Source organism: Bombina bombina, chromosome 7, assembly GCF_027579735.1.
Source record: "Bombina bombina isolate aBomBom1 chromosome 7, aBomBom1.pri, whole genome shotgun sequence".
NCBI classification, from domain to species: Eukaryota; Metazoa; Chordata; class Amphibia; order Anura; family Bombinatoridae; genus Bombina; species Bombina bombina.
In genome coordinates this window covers 541,916,528-541,940,906 of record NC_069505.1, presented here as the reverse complement: position 1 = coordinate 541,940,906, position 24,379 = coordinate 541,916,528, and positions in this window count along the sequence as shown.

Here is a 24,379-nt window from a genome sequence, read left to right as displayed (position 1 = left end):
ACATGCGGTGTGGGACCCATGGTAACTAGGTTGTGTTAATTAGTACTATTCTTAGCACTTTAATCCCTGTTACTCCCCCTATCGGGGGAAGGTCTATATGGCGTGCCTGATTATCCTGGCAAAATATAACAACAAGACATGCGGCCTGGGAACCACTTTTAACTAGGTTGTGTTAATTTTTACTATTCTTAGCACTTTAATCCCTGTTACTCCCCCTATCGGGGGCGGTCTATATGGCCTGGCTGATTATCCTGACAAAATCTAACAGCAAGACATGCGGTCTGGGAACCACAGTTAATGTTAACTTGGTTGTGTTAAGTTGTACTATTCTTAGCACTTTAATCCCTGTTACTTTCCCTATCAAGGGAGGTCTATATGGCCTGCATCATTAACCTGACAAAGTATAACAACAAAACATGCGTTCTGGGACCCATGGTAACTAGGTTGTGTTAAGTAGTACTATTCTTAGCATTTTCATCCCTGTAACTCCCCCTATCGAGGGAGGTCTATATGGCCTGCATGATTACCCTGACAAAGTATAACAACCAAACATGCGGTCTGGGACCCATGGCGGTACTGGTATAACTAGGTTTTCTTAAGTATTACTATTCTTCGCAGTTTAATCCCTGTGATTGGTCTGTCCTCCTACTTCAAATTTGTCCAAAACACAAGTGGCTGTCTCAAAACAGTCCAGACAGAAGATAGATAGATAGGATAGATAGATAGATATACATAGATTGATAGTTAGATAGAATCGATAGAAGATAAATAGATAGATTTGTTAGATATATAACTACCCTGACAAAGTATAATAATTAAACATGCGGTCTGGGACCCATGGTAACTAGGTTGTGTAAAGTAGTACTATTCTTAGCACTTTCATCCCTGTAACTCCTCCTATCGGGGGAGGTCTATATGGCCTGCATTATTACCATGACAAAGTATAACAACAAGACACGCGGTCTGGGACCCATGGCAACTAGGTTGTGTTAAGTAGTACTTTTGTAAGCACTTCTTCGCAGTTTAATCCCTGTGATTGTTCTGTCCTCCTACTTCAAATTTGTCAAAAACACAAGTGGCTGTCTCAAAACAGTCCAGACAGAAGATAGATAGATAGATAGATAGATATATAGGATAGATAGATATACATAGATTGATAGTTAGATAGAATCGATAGAAGATAAATAGATAGATTTGTTAGATATATAATTACCCTGACAAAGTATAATAATTAAACATGGGGTCTGAGACCCATGGTAACTAGGTTGTGTTAAGTAGTACTATTCTTAGCACTTTCAGCCCTGTAACTCCCCATATCGGGGGAGGTCTATACGGCCTGCATGGTTACCCTGACAAAGTATAACAACAATACACGCGGTGTGGGACCCATGGTAATTAGCTTGTGTTAATTAGTACTTTTCTTAGCACTTTAATCCCTGTTACTCCCCCTATCGGGGGAGGTCTATATGGCCTGCATGATTACCTTACCAAAATATAACAATAAGACATGCGGTCTGGGAACTAGTGTTAACTAGGTTATGTTAAGTTGTACTATTCTAAGCACTTTAATCCCTGTTACTCCCCCTATCAAGGGAGGTCTATATGGCCTGCATGATTACCCTGACAAAGTATAACAACCAAACATGTGGTCTGGGACCCATGGTGGTTCTGGTATAACTAGGTTTTCTTAAGTATTAATATTCTTCGCAGTTTAATCCCTGTGATTGTTCTGTCCTCCTACTTCAAATTTGTCAAAAACACAAGTGGCTGTCTCAAAACAGTCCGGACAGAAGATAGATAGATAGATAGATAGATAGATAGATAGATAGATAGGATAGATAGATATACATAGATTGATAGTTAGATAGAATCGATAGAAGATAAATAGATAGATTTGTTAGATATATAATTACCCTGACAAAGTATAATAATTAAACATGCGGTCTGGGACCCATGGTAACTAGGTTGTGTTAAGTAGTACTATTCTTAGCACTTTTAGCCCTGTAACTCCCCATATCGGGGGAGGTCTATACGGCCTGCATGGTTACCCTGACAAAGTATAACAACAATACATGCGGTGTGGGACCCATGGTAATTAGCTTGTGTTAATTAGTACTTTTCTTAGCACTTTAATCCCTGTTACTCCCCCTATCGGGGGAGGTCTATATGGCGTGCCTGATTATCCTGGCAAAATATAACAACAAGACATGCGGCCTGGGAACCACTGTTAACTAGGTTGTGTTAATTTTTACTATTCTTAGCACTTTAATCCCTGTTACTCCCCCTATCGGGGGCGGTCTATATGGCCTGGCTGATTATCCTGACAAAATCTAACTTGGTTGTGTTAAGTTGTACTATTCTTAGCACTTTAATCCCTGTTACTTTCCCTATCAAGGGAGGTCTATATGGCCTGCATCATTAACCTGACAAAGTATAACAACAAAACATGCGTTCTGGGACCCATGGTAACTAGGTTGTGTTAAGTAGTACTATTCTTAGCATTTTCATCCCTGTAACTCCCCCTATCGAGGGAGGTCTATATGGCCTGCATGATTACCCTGACAAAGTATAACAACCAAACATGCGGTCTGGGACCCATGGCAGTACTGGTATAACTAGGTTTTCTTAAGTATTACTATTCTTCGCAGTTTAATCCCTGTGATTGGTCTGTCCTCCTACTTCAAATTTGTCCAAAACACAAGTGGCTGTCTCAAAAGAGTCCGGACAGAAGATAGATAGATAGATAGGATAGATAGATATACATAGATTGATAGTTAGATATAATCGATAGAAGATAAATAGATAGATTTGTTAGATATATAACTACCCTGACAAAGTATAATAATTAAACATGCGGTCTGGGGCCCATGGTAACTAGGTTGTGTAAAGTAGTACTATTCTTAGCACTTTCATCCCTGTAACTCCTCCTATCGGTGGAGGTCTATATGGCCTGCATTATTACCATGACAAAGTATAACAACAAGACACGCGGCCTGGGACCCATGGTAACTAGGTTGTGTTAAGTAGTACTTTTGTAAGCACTTTAATCCCTGTTACTCCCCCTATCGTGGGAGGTCTATATGGCCTGCATGATTACCTTACCAAAATATAACAATAAGACATGCGGTCTGGGAACTAGTGTTAACTAGGTTATGTTAAGTTGTACTATTCTTAGTACTTTAATCCCTGTTACTCCCCCTATCAAGGGAGGTCTATATGGCCTGCATGATTACCCTGACAAAGTATAACAACCAAACATGCGGTCTGGGACCCATGGTGGTTCTGGTATAACTAGGTTTTCTTAAGTATTAATATTCTTCGCAGTTTAATCCCTGTGATTGTTCTGTCCTCCTACTTCAAATTTGTCAAAAACACAAGTGGCTGTCTCAAAACAGTCCGGACAGAAGATAGATAGATAGATAGATAGATAGATAGATAGATAGGATAGATAGATATACATAGATTGATAGTTAGATAGAATCGATAGAAGATAAATAGATTGATTTGTTAGATATATAATTACCCTGACAAAGTATAATAATTAAACATGCGGTCTGGGACCCATGGTAACTAGGTTGTGTTAAGTAGTACTATTCTTAGCACTTTCAGCCCTGTAACTCCCCATATCGGGGGAGGTCTATACGGCCTGCATGGTTACCCTGACAAAGTATAACAACAATACACGCGGTGTGGGACCCATGGTAATTAGCTTGTGTTAATTAGTACTTTTCTTAGCACTTTAATCCCTGTTACTCCCCCTATCGGGGGAGGTCTATATGGCCTGCATGATTACCCCTACAAAATATAATAATAAGACATATGCTCTGGGACCTATGGTAACTAGGTTGTGTTAAGTAGTACTGTTCTTAGCATTTTAATACCTGTTACTCACCCTATCGGGGGAGGTCTATACGGCCTGCATAATTACCCTTACAAAATTTAATAATAAGACACATGCTCTGGGTCTGGGACTCATGGTAAGGTTGTGTTAAGTAGTACTGTTCTTAGCATTTTAATACCTGTTACTCACCCTATCGGGGGAGGTCTATATGGCCTGCATGATTACCCTTACAAAATATAATAATAAGACATATGCTCTGGGACCTATGGTAACTAGGTTGTGTTAAGTAGTACTGTTCTTAGCATTTAAATATCTGTTACTCACCCTATCGGGGTAGGTCTATATGGCCTGCATGATTACCCTTACAAAATATAATAATAAGACATATGCTCTGGGACCCATGGTAAAGTTGTGTTAAGTAGTACTGTTCTTAGCATTTTAATACCTGTTACTCACCCTATCGGGGGAGGTCTATATGGCCTGCATGATTACCCTTACAAAATATAATAACAAGACATGCGGTCTGGGACCTATGGTAACTAGGTTGTGTTCAGTAGTACTGTTCTTAGCATTTTAATACCTGTTACTCACCCTATCGGGGGAGGTCTATATGGCCTGCATGATTACCCTTACAAAATATAATAACAAGACATGCTTCTGGGACCCATGGTAAGGTTGTGTTAAGTAGTACTGTTCTTAGCATTTTAATACCTGTTACTCACCCTATCGGGGGAGGTCTATATAGCCTGCATGATTACCCTTACAAAATATAATAACAAGACATGCGGTCTGGGACCTATGGTAACTAGGTTGTGTTAAGTAGTACTGTTCTTATTAGTTTAATACCTGTTACAACACCTAATGGTGGGATGTCTATATGGCCTGCATGATTAGCCGCACCAAATAAAAAAACAAGACATGCAGTCTTGGACTAAGACCCATGGCTAACTCGGTTGTGTAAAGTAGTACTATTCCTAGCACTTTCATCCCTGTTACTTCCATGCCTCTCGGTGGTGGTCTACATGGCCAACATGATTAGCATAACAAAGTACAACAATAAAACCTTAGCTCTTGAAAGCCTGTTAATTGGCTTTATTTTGGTAGTACTGTTCTTATTAGTTTAATATCTGTTACAACACCTAATGGTGGGAGGTCTATATGGCCTGCATGATTAGCCGCACCAAACAAAACAACAAGACAAGCGGTCTTGGACTGGGACACATGGCTAACTCGGTTGTGTAAAGTAGTACTATTCTTAGCACTTTCATCCCTGTTACTTCCAGGCCTCTCGGGGGTGGTCTACATGGCCATCATGATTAGCCTAACAAAGTACAACAATAAAACCTTGGCTCTTGAAAGCCTGTTAATTGGCTTTATTTTGGTAGTACTGTTCTTATTAGTTTAATATCTGTTACAACACCTAATGGTGGGAGGTCTATATGGCCTGCATGATTAGCCGCACCAAACAAAACAACAAGACATGCGGTCTTGGACTGGGACCCATGGCTAACTCAGTTGTGTAAAGTAGTACTATTCTTAGCACTTTCATCCCTGTTACTTCCAGGCCTCTGGGGGGTGGTCTACATGGCCATCATGATTACCCTCACCAAAATATAACAACAAGATGTGCGGTCAGGGAACCATGGTAAGGTTACTTCCTTTTGCACAATCGAGTATACCAGTTGCAGGCAGAGGTTCTGACCCTGCATTTTGGCTGCACCTCTCCCTAAAAGAGGCATCCGTTACAGAGTCTGTGGGCATGTATGCTCTGGGACCCATGGTAAAGTTGTGTTAAGTAGTACTGACCCTGCATTATGGCTGCACCTCTCCCTAAAAGAGGCATCTGTTACAGAGTCTGTGGGCATGTATGCAAAGAACTGGCCTGCCTAAAAGGAGCAGCAAGGCAGTACAGGTCGTTCTCCTTCAGCCGTTTTATACGATGGCCCACGACCCTCAACAGCCACAACAGCATGAAACACCACATATGCCATCCTTTTGAACAATAGAGTACAGGTATGGCATTGATTTTAGGAACACAGAGATAATTTAGAGGAACCGTGAAATTGAACAAAAAACCATGCTTGGGCACCCAGTACAGTACAGGTCATTCTCCTTTGGCATTTTTAGAAGAGGGTCCAGGACCCTCAACAGAAACAAATGCAGGAAAGAGGACATATGGCATCCTTTAGAACAATAGAGTACAGATACAGCATTGATTTTAGAAACCCGGAGATAATTTTTAGGAACCGGGAAACTGAACAAGAAAAATGATTGGACACCCAGTACACATCGTTCTCCTTCTGCCTTTTTATAAGAGGGTCCAGGACCCTCAAAAGAAACAACAGCAGGAAACACCACATATGCCATCCTTTAGAACAATAGAGTACAGGTACGGCATTGATTTTAGAAACCCGGAGATAATTGTTAGGAACCGGGAAATTGAACCAAAAAAATGATTGGACACCCAGTACACTTCTTTCTCCTTCAGCATTTTTATAAGAGGGTCCAGGACCCTCAACAGAAACAACAGCAGGAAAGAGGACATATGGCATCCTTTTGAACAATAGAGTACAGGTACGGCATTGGTTTTAGAAACCCAAAGATAATTTTTAGGAACCGTGAAATTTAACCAAAAAAATGATTGGACACCCAGTACACTTCTTTCTACTTCAGCCTTTTTATAAGAGGCTCCAGGACCCTCATATGAAACAACAGCAGGAAAGAGGACATATGGCATCCTTTTGAACAATAGAGTACAGGTAAGGCATTGATTTTAGAAACCCGGAGATAATTGTTAGGAACCGTGAAATTGAACCAAAAAAATTATTGGACACCCAGTACACTTCTTTCATCTTCAGCCTTTTTATAAGGGGCTCCAGGACCCTCAACAGAAACAGCAGCAGGAAATAGGAAATTTTGCATCCTTTTGAACAATAGAGTACAGGTACGGCATTGATTTTAGAAACCCGGAGATAATTTTTAGGAACCGGGAAATTGGCCAAAAAACCATGCTTGGACACCCAGTACAGTACAGGTCGTTCTCCTTCAGCCTGTTTATAAGAGGGTCCAGGACCCTCAACAGAAACAACTGCACGAAACACCACATATGCCATCCTTTTGCACAATAGAGTACAGGTATGGCATCCATTTTAGAAACCCGGAGATAATTTTTAGGAACCGGGAGATGGAAAAAGATGCTTGGACAACCAGTACACTTTGTTTTCCTTCAGGACCCTCAACAGAAACAACAGCATGAAACACCACATATGCCACCCTTTTGCACAATCGAGTACCGGTATGGCATTGATTTGAGGAACCCGGAGATCATTTAGAGGAACCGGGAATATTGGACAAAAATTGTGCTTGGACACACAGTACAGGTCGTTCTCCTTCAGCCTTTTTATACGATGGCCCACGACCAGAAACAGGCACAACAGCATGAAACACCACATATGCCATCATTTTGCACAATCGAGTACAGGTATGGCATTGATTTGAGGAACCCGGAGAAAATTTAGAGGAACCGGGAATATTGAACAAAAAATGTGCTTGGACACCCAGTACAGGTCGTTCTCCTTCAGCCTTTTTATACGATGGGCCACGACCCTCAACAGGCAAAACAGCATGAAACACCACATATGCCAACCTTTTGCACAATACACTACAGGTATGGGATAGATGGAACCCGGAGATAATTTAGAGGAACCAAGAGATGGATAAAGATGCTTGGTCGGTCCTCCTCCCTCAAAATTGGGGCACTGCGCGTGCAATCTAATGGTCCACCAGATATGAGTGGTGTGTGAAGTTGTACTATTCTTAACAGTTTAATCACTGTTATGTGCGTTTTTTTTTACTTTGAGTTTTGTAGCCACAAAGAAGCAGCAGAGGCCAGAAAAATTAGGCATGTACAAATGACTGAAAAATTTGGGATTGTTGCAGCCACTGCTGTAGCAGCGGCCAGAAAAATTGATGTTTGTAAAACATTTAGAAAGTGCCCTAAATGCTTGCGGCTTGAACACTAGTTGTTGGCGGATAAGTCACGCAAGTCATCCTGCATTATAAGAAAAAAAAAGCCAGCGTCTGTACCAGTTGTAGCCCAAGGCAGCTCATCTCATCATCAGGCCTTTTTTACTCAAATGTATCGCCCAATGTCAGTCCCTTCGGGATCCATCCCTCATTCATTTTAATAAAGGTGAGATAGTCAAGGCTTTTTTGACCTAGGCGACTTCTCTTCTCAGTGACAAAACCTCCTGCTGCACTGAAGGTCCTTTCGGACAGGACACTTGAAGCGGGGCAGGCCAGAAGTTCAATTGCAAATTGGGATAGCTCAGGCCACAGGTCAAGCCTGCACACCCAGTAGTCAAGGGGTCCATCGCTCCTCAGAGTGTCGAGATCCACAGTTAATGCTAGGTAGTCTGCTACCTGTCGGTTGAGTCTTTCTCTGAGGCTGGATCCCGAAAGGATCTGGCGATGCATAGGAGTTAAAAAGGTCCGCATGTCCTCCATCAACAATCCATCAGGAAAGCGTCCTGTCCTTTCCGCCGTGGTCGTGGGAGGAGGAGAAGGATGATTACTTTCATCTCTTCCCCTGTTACATTCCCGTTGTGCTGTGACATCAGCCTTATACGCTGTGTAAAGCATAGTTTTTAATTTATTTTTAAAATGCTCCATCCTTTCCGACTTGCGGGAATTTGGTAACATTTTAGGCACTTTATGCTTATACCGTGGGTCTAGTAGCGTGGACACCCAGTACAGGTCGTTCTCCTTCAGCGTTTTTATACGAGGGTCCCTCAACAGGCACGACAGCATGAAAGAACCCATTTGCACAAGGTTGGATGTCGAACTAATCATGTCCCGTTCCTCGTCCTAACTGATCTCACTGAGGGTATCTTCTTCCCCCCAGCCATGTACAACACCACGGGTACCAGAGAGGTGACAACAACGAGCACCCTGGGATGCCTGTTGTGCTTGGTCTTCCTTCTCCTCCTCAAAGCCACTTTCCTCCTCTGACTCCTCTTCCTCATAATCCTCTTCCTGCGTTGCCGCAGGTCCAGCAAGTGATGCTGATAAGGCTGTTTGTGGTGGTGATGGACACCACAACTCTTCCTCTTCCTCTTCACGCTCATCTACGGCTTGATCCAGCACTCTTCGCAGGGCACGCTCCAGGAAGAAAACAAATGGTATGATGTTGCTGATGGTGCCTTCGGTGCGACTGACAAGGTTTGTCACCTCCTCAAAAGGACACATGAGCCTACAGGCAAAAAAATCCCCAGCTCCCCAGAGGCTGTCCTAGCACCCCCATCATACAAATACTCATTAACAGCTTTTTCTTGTTGGAGCAGGCTGTCGAACATTAGGAGTGTTGAATTCCACCGTGTCGGGCTGTCGTAAATCAAGCGCCTCACTGGCAGGTTGTTTTGACGCTGGATATCGGACAAGTGCGCCATGGCCATGTAGGAATGCCTGAAATGGCCACACATCTTCCTGGCCTGCTTCAGGACGTCCTGTAAGCCTGGGTACTTATGCACAAATCGTTGTACAATCAGATTACACACATGTGCCATGCACGGCACATGTGTCAACTTGCCCAATTTCAATGCCGCCCTCCAAATTACTTCCATTGTCAGAAACAACCTTGCCAATCTCTAGTTGGTGCGGAGTCAGCCACTGATCCACCTGTGCGTTCAGGGTGGTCAGGAGTGCTGGTTGCTTTCAGGCAAGTCAACCCCAAGACGGCGTGACACTTCCGTATCCGGGATGTGGAATAGTACCTGGGGAGCTGGGGGGGTGCCATTGATGTGGAGCAAGACGCAGAAGCAGAAGAGGACTCAGCCGAGGAAGAGGTTATGGAAGAGGTTATGGAAGAGGATGGAGTAGGAGGAGTAGAGGAGGTAGCAGCAGGCCTGCCTGCAAGTCGTGGCGGTGTCACCAACTCTTCTGCAGAGCCACGCATTCCATACTTGTCAGACGTCAGCAGGTTGACCCAATGTGCATTGTAGGTGATATACCTGCCCTGACCATGCTTTGCGGACCAGCTATCCATGGTCATATGGACCCTTGCCCCAACGCTGTGTGCCAGACATGCCATTACTTCCTTTCGCACCACAGAGTACAGGTTTGGGATTTCCTTTTGTGAAAAGAAATTTCTGCCAGGTACCTTCCACTGCAGTGTCCTAATAGATACAAATTTTTTGAAAGCATCAGACTCCACCAGCTTGTAAGGTAAAAGCTGTCAGGCTAAGAGTTCAGAAAAGCCAGCTGTCAGATGCCGGACAAGGGGGTGACTTTGAGAAATTGGCTTCTCACGATCAAACATGTCCTTGACAGACACCTGACTGTGGGCAGATGACCAGGAACTGCTGCGTAAGAGAGACTGAGTGGAGGATGCTTGAGAGGGGGCAAGGAGGACAGCACTGGTTGACGTGGCTGAAGATGCTGGAGCAGGAGGAGGAGGGCGGCTTTGAGTTTGTGTGCTGCTTCTACTCATGTGTTCTTCCCATCGGCGTTTGTGATGTGAGACCATGTGCCTTCGCAAAGCAGTTGTACCTAGGTGGGTGTTGGACTTCCCACGACTCAGTTTCTTTTGGCACAGGTTGCAAATGGCATCGCTGTTGTCAGAGGCAGACACACAAAAAAAATGCCACACTGCTGAGCTCTACGATGACGGCATTCTGGTGGTGGCAACAGCATGCGTTGATGGGCGTCAGCGTGCTGTCTGGCTGACAACGGGTGCAGATGCATGTTGTCTGACTGTGCCACTAGCTTCTTGCGACGACCTCCCCCTGCTTCCAACTCGTCTCCTCCTCCTCCTCTCTGTCTACCCATCTGAACTTTCCCCCTCTTCTTCTTCTCTTCTAGCAGGCACCCACGTGACATCCACCGACACATAATCATCAACCACTTCACTTGTATCTGACACATCAAGAAAGGAAGCAGCAGCGGGTACAACATCATCATCATCACACCGTACCTCCATGTCTGCAATGCTGCCTGACTGAGAAATATCACTGTTATCTACATCCTCTGTCAATGATGGTTGCGCATCACTCATTTCTTCCAACTGATGTGTCAATAACTCCTGTGACAGATCAAGTGAAGCGGCTGTGGTGCTAGTGTTGGTGGTGGCGACAGGCGGGCGAGTGGCACTGGTCACTTGAGACGTGCCCAAAGCACAGCTGGACGTAGATGGTGCATCAAGGTTAGGAGGACTAGAAGCTGTAGAAGATTGGGTGTCCTGTGTTAGCCATTCAACTAGGTCCTCCTCAGAACTTTTCGCGTCCCCCCTGGCACCCGGCGTCTGAACAATGTGCATATTTGTTAGGTCTAACGGAATCACAGCACCATGACCATGACGGCACCTGCGGGGTGGCCTGCCTCTGACTGTCATTTTTTTAAAAATGTACACTTACAATACTATTAAACAAATTATGAGTGGTGGCACTGGGCAAGTGGTCACAGTATACGCTGTGAGCCTGACAACAAAAAAAAGTACTGTGACAACAAATATGATTGTTGGCACTATTTGGCAAATGGGCCTGTCTGGCACACACGCTGGGAGGAAGGCAACTGCAATTAGATTACACTAGCTGAGTCATGCTTCTTAGTCCAACAAAATTTTTTTAAAAAAATTGACAATACTGTTAGAACAATTATGATTGATGGCACTAGTTGGAAACAGCAAGTGGGCCTGGCACACACGCTGGCAGGCAGGCAACTGCAATTCAATGGCACTAGGAGACTGAAGATTCACATTTAAAAAAGTTATGATTTAAAATATTTTCAATACTGTTACAACAAATATGATTGGTGGCAGTAGTTGCCTAGTGAGCCTGGCACACACGCTGGCAGGCAGGAGGAAACTGCAATTCAATGGCACTAGCAGACTGATGATTCACAATCTAAGAATTTTTTATTTTAAATTTTAACAATACAGTTACAACAAATATGATTGGTGTAACTAGTTGGCAAGTGGGCCTGGCACACAGGCTGGCAGGCAGGCAACTGCAATTCAATGGCACTAGGAGACTGAAGATTCACAGTCAAACATTTATGATTTAAAATATTTTCAATACTGATACAACAAATATGGTTGGTGGCAGTAGTTGCCTAGTGGGCCTGGCACACACGCTGGCAGGCAGGAGGAAACTGCAATTCAATGGCACTAGCAGACTGATGATTCAAAGTCTAAGAAATTTTGATTTTAAATATTTACAATACTGTTACAACTAATATGATTGGTGTAACTAGTTGGCAAGTGGGCCTGGCACACAGGCTGGCAACTGCAATTCAATGGCACTAGGAGACTGAAGATTCACAGTCAAAAAATTTATGATTTAAAATATTTTCAATACTGTTACAACAAATATGATTGGTGGCAGTAGTTGCCTAGTGAGCCTGGCACACACGCTGGCAGGCAGGAGGAAACCAAAATTCAATGGCACTAGCAGACTGATGATTAACAGTCTAAGAATTTTTTATTTTAAATATTTACAATACTGTTACAACAAATATGATTGGTGTAACTAGTTGGCAAGTGGGCCTGGCACACATGCTGGCAGGCAGGAGGAAAATGCAATTCAATGGCACTAGCAGACTGATAATTCACAGTCTAAGAATTTTTTATTTTAAATATTTACAATACTGTTACAACAAATATGATTGGTGTAACTAGTTGGCAAGTGGGCCTGGCACAGATGCTGGCAGGCAGGAAAACTGTAATTCAATGGCACTAGGAGACTGAAGATTCACAGTCAAAAAAGTTATGATTTCAAAAATTTTCAATACTGTTACAACAAATATGATTGGTGGCAGTAGTTGCCTAGTGGGCCTGGCACACACTCTGGCAGGCAGGAGCAAAATGCAATTCAATGGCACTAGCAGACTGATGATTCACAGTCTAATAATTTTTTATTTTAAATATTTACAATACTGTTACAACAAATATGATTGGTGTAACTAGTTGGCAAGTGGGCCTGGCACACACGCTGGCAGGCAGGAAAACTGCAATTCAATGGCACTAGGAGACTGAAGATTCACAGTCAAAAAAGTTATGATTTAAAAAAATTTCAATACTGTTACAACAAATATGATTGGTGGCAGTAGTTGGCTAGTGGGCCTGGCACACACGCTGGCAGGCCGGAGGAAACTGCAATTCAATGGCACTAGCAGACTGATGATTCACAATCTAAGAATTTTTTATTTTAAATATTTACAATACTGTTACAACAAATATGATTGGTGTAACTAGTTGGCAAGTGGGCCTGGCACACAGGCTGGCAGGCAGGCAACTGCAATTCAATGGCACTAGGAGACTGAAGATTCACAGTCAAAAAAGTTATGATTTAAAATATTTTCAATACTGTTACAACAAATATGATTTGTGGCACTAGTTGGCTAGTGGGCCTGGCACACACGCTGGCAGGCAGGAAACTGCAATTCAATGGCACTAGCAGACTGATGATTCACAGGCAAAAAAGTTATGATTTAAAATATTTTCAATACTGTTACAACAAATATGATTTGTGGCACTAGTTGGCTAGTGGGCCTGGCACACACGCTGGCAGGCAGGAAACTGCAATTCAATGGCACTAGCAGACTGATGATTCACAATCTAAGAATTTTTTATTTTAAATATTTATAATACTGTTATAACAAATATGATTGGTGTAACTAGTTGGCAAGTGGCCTGGCACACACGCTGGCAGGCAGGCAACTGCAATTCAAAGGCACTAGCAGACTGATGATTCACAGGCAAAAAATTATTTATTTTAAATATTTACTATACTGTTATAACAAATATGATTGGTGGGAATAGTTGGCAGCAAGTGGGCCTGGCACACACGCTGGCAGGCAGGCAACTGCAATTAAATAACAATAGCAGACTGATGTAACAGTTTGTTTTTAAAAAAGTTACAAAAATGTTACAACAGATAGGAGTAAAGGCACTCAGGAAAGAACTAGGCACAGTATGTGCTGGCAGCCTGACACACAGGCTGGCACTAGTGGTGGCAGGCTGGCCTGTTAACTAAAATTAAATAACACTAAAAGAGTGATGTAAAAGTTTTTTTTTACAAAATTTAATATAATGTTACAACAGATAGGAGTCGTGGACTGGCACTGAGGATGGAAGTAGGCACAGTATATGCTGGCAGCCTGACACACAGGCTGGCAACTAAAATTAAATAACACTAGAAGAGGACTGATGTAAAAAAAAATTGTGCATAAAATTTACACTAATGTTGTTACACCAGATATAAGTGGTGGAAAAAAGAGCTATTAATCTGTGTCACACTATATGATGTGGGCCAGAAACACACAGGCCTGATGGAAAAAGAAATTATATTACACTAGCAAAATGATTTAAAAATTTATTTTTAACTTTAAAATTATGTAAAGCAGATATGAGTCGTGGCTGGTAGGTAGGGCAGCAATTAACCACAGTATGCTGAGTAAGCCAGAAACACACAGGCCTGATAGAAAATGAAATTAGATTACACTAGCAAAATGATTTAAACGTTTTTTTTTAAAAAATTGAAAATAATGTTAAGCAGATATGAGTCGTGGCTGGTAGGTAGGGCAGCAATTAACCACAGTATGCTGTGTAAGTCAGAAACACACAGGCCTGATAGAAAATGAAATTAGATTACAGTAGCAAAATAATTTAAATGTTTTTAATTTAAATTTAAAATAATGTTAAGCAGATATGAGTTGTGGCACTGGCTGGCTGCTACGTAGGGCAGTAATTAACCACAGTATGCTCTGTAAGTCTGAAGCACACAGGCCTGATAGAAAATAAAATTAGATTACACTAGCAAAATGATTTAAAGGTTTTATTTTTTTAAAAAAAGGTTAAGCACATATGAGTCGTGGCTACTAGCCTAGGTAGGGCAGCATTTATCCACAGTATGCTCTGTAAGTCAGAAACACACAGGCCTGATAGAAAATGAAATTAGATTACACTAGCAAAATGATTTAAAATGCTTTTTTTTTTAATTTACACTAATGTTAAGCAGATATCAGTGGTGGCACTAATCACAGTATATGCTGTGAGCCTCACACACAGGCTGAAAGCCAGGCAAATGCAAATAACTAAAAAAAAACAACTGAAGTTATAGCCCTAAAAAGGGCTTTTTGGGGTGCTGTCCTTGCAGCAGAGATTAGATGAGTCCTTCAGGACTGTAGTGGACACTAAATACACTAGCCTAGCTATCTATTTCCCTATAATGTCAGCAGCAGCAACACAAAAGCTCCTCTCACTAAGAAAGCAAGATCGTTATGAGTCTAAAATGGCTGCTGCCCAGGAGCTGGGAGGGTCTGTGAGGGAGTGTCTGCTGCTGATTGGCTCAAATGTGTCAGAAGGCTGTGACATACAGGGTCAAAGTTTCCTCAATGATGACACATAGGGGGCGGATCGAACATCGCATATGTTCGCCCGCAGCGGTGAACGCGAACAAGCTATGTTCGCGGTGAACCGTTCGCGGGCGAACAGTTCGGGACATCACTATTATACAATAGATAGAAATTAAAAGCACACGAAATATAATAGATTAAACTTGACAATTTATGTATATTATCAAATTTGTTATCTTAGTATCCTTTGCTGAAAAACAAGTAGATCGACCCAGGAGCTTGCACTTGTCTGGAGAACTACACAACGGCATTTTTGCAAAAATGCTATTGAAGGGATATGAACCCCACAATTTTTCTTTCAGGATTCAGATAGAGCATGCGATTTTAAAGAACGCTCCAATTGACTTCTATTATCAAATTTGCTCTGTTCTTTTTCTATCCTTTGTTGCAAAGAATACCTAGTTAGCCCCAGGAGCAGCAAAGCACTACTGTGATCAATCTGTGGATTGGTGGCTGTACATATAAGCATTGTGGCTTTGGCTTATCTGATGTGTTCAGCTAGCTCCCAGTAGTGAATTGCTGCTCCTTCAATAAAGCTTATGCTCTAGATGAATCGCAAAAGAAAGATATTGGGAATATTTAACACTGTGTAGACACTGCTGCCATCTAGTGTTTAAAAGAATTCTTACATCCATATAGATCTCCAGATACGCGCACTGTACCTACCTAGGTATTCTCTTCAATAAATGATAGCAGTAAAAAAAAAAAAATTACTTTAATAATATAAATAAGTTAGAATAATTGTGTTTCATGTTCCTTTAAAAATATCAACTGTACGTTGCTTTTGTCATTTTTTTTGCAAAGGGATTTATGCCTTTTCTAATACACAGGCTTAAATAATACGCAGAAAAAAAATGGGGCTTATAGCACTCCTTCCTCATAAAGACGTAAATAGGTTAAAACATGACCTTTATTATATCAGTGTAAAACAGGGAAACCCTGATTAAAGCACACCACCACCAAAAGGTAAAACCATGTTTCGTCCCCCCCTGTCCGATAGCTGGATACGGCGGCATCAGGTGCCAGGGGTGAAAAGCGCTGAAAAACAAGCAAACAAACGCGTTTTGACCTTTCGACAGGCCTTTCTCAGTGTTTAAACATTGACAAACTGAAGCATTGGGAATGAGTTCCTTTTAAAACCCTATTTAGAAGTGATCAGCCAATCATGATGCGTATCGTCATCAACACCCTCCCATTTTCAAGTCCATACCTCTCAATGGTTTAGCTAGGGGTGTGTGGTTAGTCATACTTTCTTATTGGTTTGACACATTTATGAGTCATTCAGAAGAAAGACTGCTTCAGAACATTACGATAATTATGAATGGGATTAAATAGTATCACTGATATGTTACATAAGTGTTAGCATATTATTATTTCATTCTGCAATCACAATAAATGTTACTAATTCAAATGCGATCCTGATACCATTGCTATCAGACTCCCGTGAAATGCGCTGCTTTAATCCAAGGATCCCTTTCACAACATATCTATACGATCCAGTCGATACTACTTATCATTGTAACACTACCACTGCTTATACAGAGCTTTAACGTATTCCAAATTTTCTGTGAGAGTGATACATAGGGGTCAATTTATTAAATGTTGAGTGGACATGATTCACGGTAGTGAATCATGTTCACCCGACATTGCTAAATGTCAACAGCGTATGCATTTAACACTGCACAAGCATTTCTTGTGAAATGCTTGTGCAATGCCGCCCCCTGCACATTATCGGCCAATCGGATTGCAGTCCGCCACTTAAAGGTGGCAGAGAAGTTAAGGATCAGCGGTCTTATGACTGCTGGTTTCTAACTTATGTTTCCGGCGAGCCCGGAAACTTCGGGAGGAGAAAGCAGCATCCGCTGCTTATTAAATCTCCCCCATAGTGTCTTTGTTGCAATTTATTCGGTCTCCATGTAATTAACTTATATCACAGTAAATGTACAACTCTGACATCCATAATTAATGGTATTCTGTCATTTAACCCTTTCAACTCCAGGACATGTCTAAAAACACACACAGACAGTCATAATGAACCATAACTGGGTATATTCATTTTACATTAAACTGTCTATTCTAAACATGTCCCTTCTTAAAGGAACACCCAATAACTATTAAATTCCTTCATCCCATTCAGTATGACTGTCATGCTCTGCTGAGTAGGTTCAGGAGTTTGGAGCATGTGCAAGGTGATGGCTGAGTTAAGCTGAGAGGATGTGAAGAGGTGAGTAGGACTCAGTATACCAGAATGGAAACACAGAACAAAGAAGGGCTTTTCTTAAAGTAACTTTACTAAGGTAATGCAAGGAAAACAAGAGGTAAAGCACATCGAGGTTATATTCCAAACTGATAATAAACAAATGAAAGTCTTTGTAAAAGAACAGTTCAGGCAGAAGTCCTTCAACAGACACATACGACCCTTACGAGTACTTGATATTAGGATCAAAGTGGGCATACACGGGTTTTAGAGCCAGGGTACTTGGTATCATATGCCAGTATCTCTGTAAGGCAACTTGGTTTCAGGAAGGGGCCGAGCATACGGCAGTATCTCGGTAAGGCAACTTGGTTTCAGGAAGGGGCCGAGCATACGCCAGTATCTCGGTAAGCAACTTGGTTTCAGGAAGGGGCCGAGCATACGCCAGTATCTCGGTAAGGCAACTTGGTTTCAGGAAGGGGCCGAGCATACGCCAGTATCTTGGTAAGGCAACTTGGGTTCAGGAAGGAGCCAAGCATAAGCCAGTATCTCGGTAAGGCAACTTGGTTTCAGGAACAGGCCGAGCATACACCAGTATCTCGGTAAGGCAACTTGGTTTCAGGAAGGAGCCGAGCATACGCCAGTATCTCGGTAAGGTAACTTGGTTTCAGGAACAGCCCGAGCATACACCAGTATCTCGGTAAGGCAACTTGGCTTCAGGAACAGGCCGAGCATACGCCAGTATCTCGGTAAGGCAACTTGGCTTCAGGAACAGGCCGAGCATACGCCAGTATCTCGGTAAGGCAACTTGGTTTCAGGAAGGAGCCGAGTATACGCCAGTATCTTGGTAAGGCAACTTGGTTTCAGGAAGGGGCCGAGCATACGCCAGTATCTCGGTAAGGCAACTTGGTTTCAGGAAGGGGCCGAGCATATGCCAGTATCTCGGTAAGGCAACTTGGGTTCAGGAACAGGTCAAGCATACACCAGTATCTCGGTAAGGCAACTTGGTTTCAGGAAGGAGCCGAGCATACGCCAGTATCTCAGTAAGACAACTTGGGTTCAGGAACAGGTCGAGCATACGCCAGTATCTCGGTAAGGCAACTTGGGTTCAGGAAGACAAATATGTCACAGTAGAGTTGCTTAGACTCAGCAAGCAGATAAACATACAGTTCTTACAGCAGTGGAGTTTAGTACCAACAGCCAAGGAAGTATACAGGTACTCACAGCAGAGGTACTTGGCTTCAGGATAAACAGATGTCACAGTATAGTTGCTTAGACTCAGCAAGCAGATTAACATACAGTTCTTACAGCAGTGGAGTTTAGTACCAACAGCCAAGGAAGTATACAGGTACCCAAAGCAGAGGTACTTGGCTTCAGGATAAACAGATGTAACAGTATAGTTGCTTAGACTCAGCAGCCAGTTAAGCTTACAGTTCTCACAGCATGGTGAAAGACACAGTAGCCAAGTAAGCATAGAGGATACAAAAGAATTGTCAGAATACAAGCCAAGGGTCAGTAGCCAGGAAAGCAGTCCAATCTTATCATAAAGCAAAAAGGGGAATCCAGAAGAATGGTCAATCAGCAAGCCGAGTTCAGATGCCAGGGATCCAACAACAAAACAGGAAATCAGGAAACAGAATAGAGGCAAAAACAAAGGAAATCAATTACAATGTCAGGGCACCAAATTATTAGTGAAGCAGCCCTTTATAGCAGAGCTGATTAGAAAACTACCTGCAGCTGGCAAGCAGGTAGATCCAGAGAGTAATCCACTGCAGGTAACAGGTCTCCAAAAAGCAGCAAACATAAACAGATACCTCTGGTGGCACAGGAAAAGAAAAACAGGCTGGGAACCAGGAGTCCCAGGTTCAAATCCAGGCACAGCCGTGACAATGACACAATTTAATCCCATCAGTATAAAGTGGGAGTGCGCATATCCTTGAGCTTAGTGGAAAGCTCCAACAAATGTGAGTAGTCATTTGTTACAAAACAACTACTCAAAGTGCATTACAGATTCACACTATGTTGCAATTTTCTGTTTCCTTTTTTATGGGATCTCACTGAGGAATGCTAACAAGCTGAAAAACTCATCCAGAGGACACAGACATATCCTTTATTCAGAACTTTATTTGGTTTTCCTTTTATGATTTTTGTTATCACATTTATTTCACAATTTAATCTATTATTCCTATCAAAACGACTCCTAGTAAGAAAATCATTCATATTATTAGTTCGTCTGAATGTGAACATAGGTTTTTCTGTAAAAATAGATTTAACTGTTCATCAGCCCTCAGGATATGCCAATGCTTTTTGAATATATCTGAAATCACTTCACTTTGTGAAGAGTATGTTGAATTGAATTTGATAGAGTTAGACTTAGGGGCATATCTATCAAGCTCCGGATAGAGCTTTAGGCCCTGTGTTTCTGGTGAGCCTGCAGGCTCGCCAGAAACAGCAGTTATGAAGCAGCGGTCTAAAGACTGCTGCTCCATAACCTGTCCGCCTGCTCTGAGCAGGCGGACAGACATCGTCATAATTCAACCCGATCGAGTACGTTCGGGTTGATTGACATCCCCCTGCTGGTGGCCCATTGGCCGAGAGTCTGCAGGGGGCGGCGTTGCACCAGCAGCTCTCGTATTCAGCGAGGTCTGGCGGACCTGATCCGCACTGTCGGATCAGGTCCGCCAGACTTTGTTAAATAGGGGCCTTAGTGTGTTCTTTAGGTCTCAACAACTCACTCCTATTTTTATTCATAGCTATATGATATGCCCTAGCCAGTGATTTATGTGTGTGACCTCGTTGCAAAAGTCTATTTCTCAGTGCCAGTGCTGCACATTTAAAGGACTCAACAGTTGAAAAATTCCTCCTGATTTTTAGATACTCCCCAACTGGTAGTCCTCTAACGGTAGATGGATAATGACTGCTTGTTGCACACAGTATATTATTTTATACATACAGTATCTCACAAAAGTGAGTACACCCCTCACATTTGGCAACAAAATTGAAAAGTGAAAATGTCCAAATTGGGCCCAAAGTGTCAATATTTTGTGTGGCCACCATTATTTTCCAGCACTTTCTTAACTCTCTTGGGAATGGAGTTCACCAGAGCTTCATAGGTTGCCACTGGAGTCCTCTTCCACTCCTACATGATGACATCACAGAGCTGATGGATGTTAGAGACCTTGCGCTCCCCCACCTTCCATTTGAGGATGCCCCACAGATGCTCAATAGGGTTTAGGTCTGGAGACATGCTTGGCCAGTCCATTACCTTTACCCCCAGCTTCTTTAGCAAGGCAGTGGTCCTCTTGGAGGTGTGTTTGAAGTTATTATCATGATGGAATACTGTCCTGTGGTCCAGGCTCCAAAGGGAGTATCTCACAGTACATGTTGGCATTCATGGTTCCCTCAATGAACTTTAGCTCCCCAGTGCCGGCTGCACTCATGCAGGCCCAGACCATGACACTCCCAACATCATGCTTGAATGTAAGTAAGACACACTTGTCTTTGTACTCCACACCTGGTTGCCGCAACACATGTTTGACACCATCTGAACCAAATAAGTTTATCTTGGTCTCATCGGACCACAGGACATGGTTCTAGTAATCCATGCCATTAGTCTGCTTGTCTTCAGAAAACTGTTTGCAGGCTTTCTTGTGCATCATCTTTAGAAGAGGCTTACTTCTGGGATGACAGCCATGCAGACCAATTTGATGCAGTGTGTGGCGTATGGTCTGAGCACTGACAGGCTGAAACCCCACCCCTTCAACCTCTGCAGCAAAGCTGGCAGCACTCATACGTCTATTTCCCAAAGACAACCTCTGGATATGATGCTGAGCTCATGCACTCAACTTCTTTGGTCGACCATGGCGAGGCCTGTTTTGAGTGGAACTTGTGCTTCATCTCAGTTTCAGGGTCTTGGCAATCTTCTTATAGCCTAGGCCGTCTTTATGTAGAGCAACAATTCTTTTTTTCCAGATCCTTTAGAGAGTTCTTTGCCATGAGGTGCCATGTTGAACTTCCAGTGACCAGTATGAGAGAGTGTGAGAGCGATAACACCAAATCTAACACACCTGCTACCCATTCACACCTGAGACCTTGTAACACTAACGAGTCACATGACACTGGGGAGCGAAAATGGCTAATTGGGCCCAATTTGGACATTTCCACTTAGGGGTGTACTAACCTTTGTTGCCAACGGTTTAGACATTAATGGCTATGTGTTGAGTTATTTTAAGGGGATAGCAAATTTACACTGTTATACAGGCTGTACACTCACTACTTTACATTGTACCAAAGTGTCATTTCCTCAGTGATGTCACATGAAAAGATACAATTAAATATTTACAAAAATGTGAGGGGTGTATTCACTTTTGTGAGATACTGTGTATATATATATATATATATATATATATATATATATATATATATATATATATATATATATACATACAGTATATATATATATATATATATATATATATATATATATCAGGGTTTCCTTTTTTGGCATATTATTATATTATATTATTTTGGCCTATTAACATTAAAACCCCTATCTAGGTGAGCATTTAATTCAACAAAAGAACAGCACTCCATGAGATAGAACAGAAGCTGGAAAAAACCTTCCATGCATGTCCATTTTTATAATAACTCCTCAGGGTGCCAGTTCTTTTTGCACACTATGCCCCTTCACAGAGAAAAAATATCCTGTAGCATATCAGTCTGACCCTGCCCAATGACAGTCCAGCGCCGAAATACCAGGCAATTCTTCTCTGAACAAGGGAAGCAACAACCCCAGACGATCGTTTCACCCTGTGCACCCTGAGGAGTTATTATAAAAATGGACATGCATGGAAGGTTTTTTCCAGCTTCTGTTCTATCTCATGGAGTGCTGTTCTTTAGTTGTGTTTTATGTAAATGCTCTTGGGTCACCCTAAGAGTAATGGGGAAACCAGAGGTGGACTCCTTGCACACATGCCCTTAGAGAGAAACAACTGCACCTCACTGACGAGGCCCATAGGAGGCTGAAACGATCCTCTGGGGTTGTTGCTTCCCTTGTTCAGAGAAGAATTGCCTGGTATTTCGGCACTGTACTGTCATTGGGCAGGGTCAGACTGATATGCTTCAGGATATTTTTTCTCTGTGAAAGGGGCATAGTGTGCTAAAAGAGTATGCACCCTGAGGAGTTATTATAAAAATGGACATGCATGGAAGGTTTTTTCCAGCTTCTGTTCTATCTCATGGAGTGCTGTTCTTTAGTTGTGTTCTAGGTGAGCATTTCCCTGTCTTTAGGAGGCCCTTACAAACTTCTTGAGCAAGATGATAATGGATCCTACATTTTTATTAATCAGCTGCATTTGTGGATTCATCAGGGTGTTTTCCTGATTGCACTGTCACCATGAGTTACAAGTGTCAGAGATGTTAGCATATATAGTGTTGGCAGGCTCAGGGTAGGTAGAAGTGACAATGATGAGGCTGTGCACATGAAGAATCATCACTCATATTATCTATATCCGGGTTTGAATGGGCTGGTAAGTGAATGCCATTACCCCTGTAGGAAGAAAGGAGTTTGATCCTCAGAAATATCTTGTTGATGTTTTTAGGCCAGTCTGTGAGTGTTGAACCATTTAATCCCCAGGTATGATGCATGGTGACTGATGCAGATTGTTTGAGTGAGGTTTTTACCCCATGAGGAATAGCTGTATCTGCAAGAAAGGAAACAGGTAAAGGTAAGTGATATTATAAGTACCTGTATGTCCAATTGCAAGTGACTGTAGCATTTTATTAAGACAAGTGTATGTGTGTGCACTCCCTGTGTAGTATGCAAAGTGCACACATACCTGTGTCAGAGGACATGTTTGCAGATATGTAGTGTATAGAGTCATTTATTTGTTTGCAAACGGAATCCAGGACTGTTGAGATTACAAGTGGGGTGACTTTTGACCAATGTATAGACATGCACCTGCTTAACAAATTATTGTTTGAAGCAAACTCCAAAATTAGGAATATGTTATTGTAAACATGTTGTGGGCTTTTTCTCTAGAGTGTGCACACTCACCACCAGATGGCGGTAAATAATGTGTCCTTTAAGTAGACTCCCTAGTGTGATAGAGACTTTGGTAGTACCTGGAAGGCAAATATGGTAATTTCCTATAGCATGATTAAGAAAGAGTGATCAATGCATGTTTGAGATGAATAACGTATAAGAATATGACAATCATTTTTGTGTAAGAGAAGTGGCACTAGCTCTTGCGTTTTGCAGTCGTTTTGGAATGCAGGCTTGGAACTAATTCTTTATCAGATGTAGAAGAGAAACATACGTGTCAAACGTAGGCATGTGTAGATCTGTTTGTGTTTTCACATTGCTTGTTTAAGCTAATATTATACTTTTTAGTGACCTCTTTCTGCACCATAAATGTATAATTGGACTAATTAAAGGACTATCATGCACAGTAGAATTGTGCAATCAACACATGCATAACGAAAACCCAATTAAAAAGCACACAGTCACATTTACAAATATGTAGTAGATATATTTGTTAATTAAAAAAATAGCTTTTCCTGCTCACTGTATCATGAGCACATGCTCAATAGGAGATGGTGCCTAATAAAACGAATACATTAAAGGTAAACTGAACCCAATTTTTTTCTTTTGTGATTCATATAGTGCAGCAATTTTAAGCAACTTTCTAATTTACTCCTACTGTCACATTTTCTCATTGTCTTGGCATCTTTATTTGAAAATCAAGAATGTAAGTTTAGATGCCGGCCCATTTTTGATGAACAACCTGGGTTGTTCTTGCTGATTGCTGGGTAAATTCACCCAACAATAAACAAGTGCTGCCTAGTGTCCTAAACCAAATAAAGATAGCAAGAGAATGAAGAAAAGATGATAATAGGAATAAATTAGAAAGTTGCTTAAAATTGCTGCTGTATCT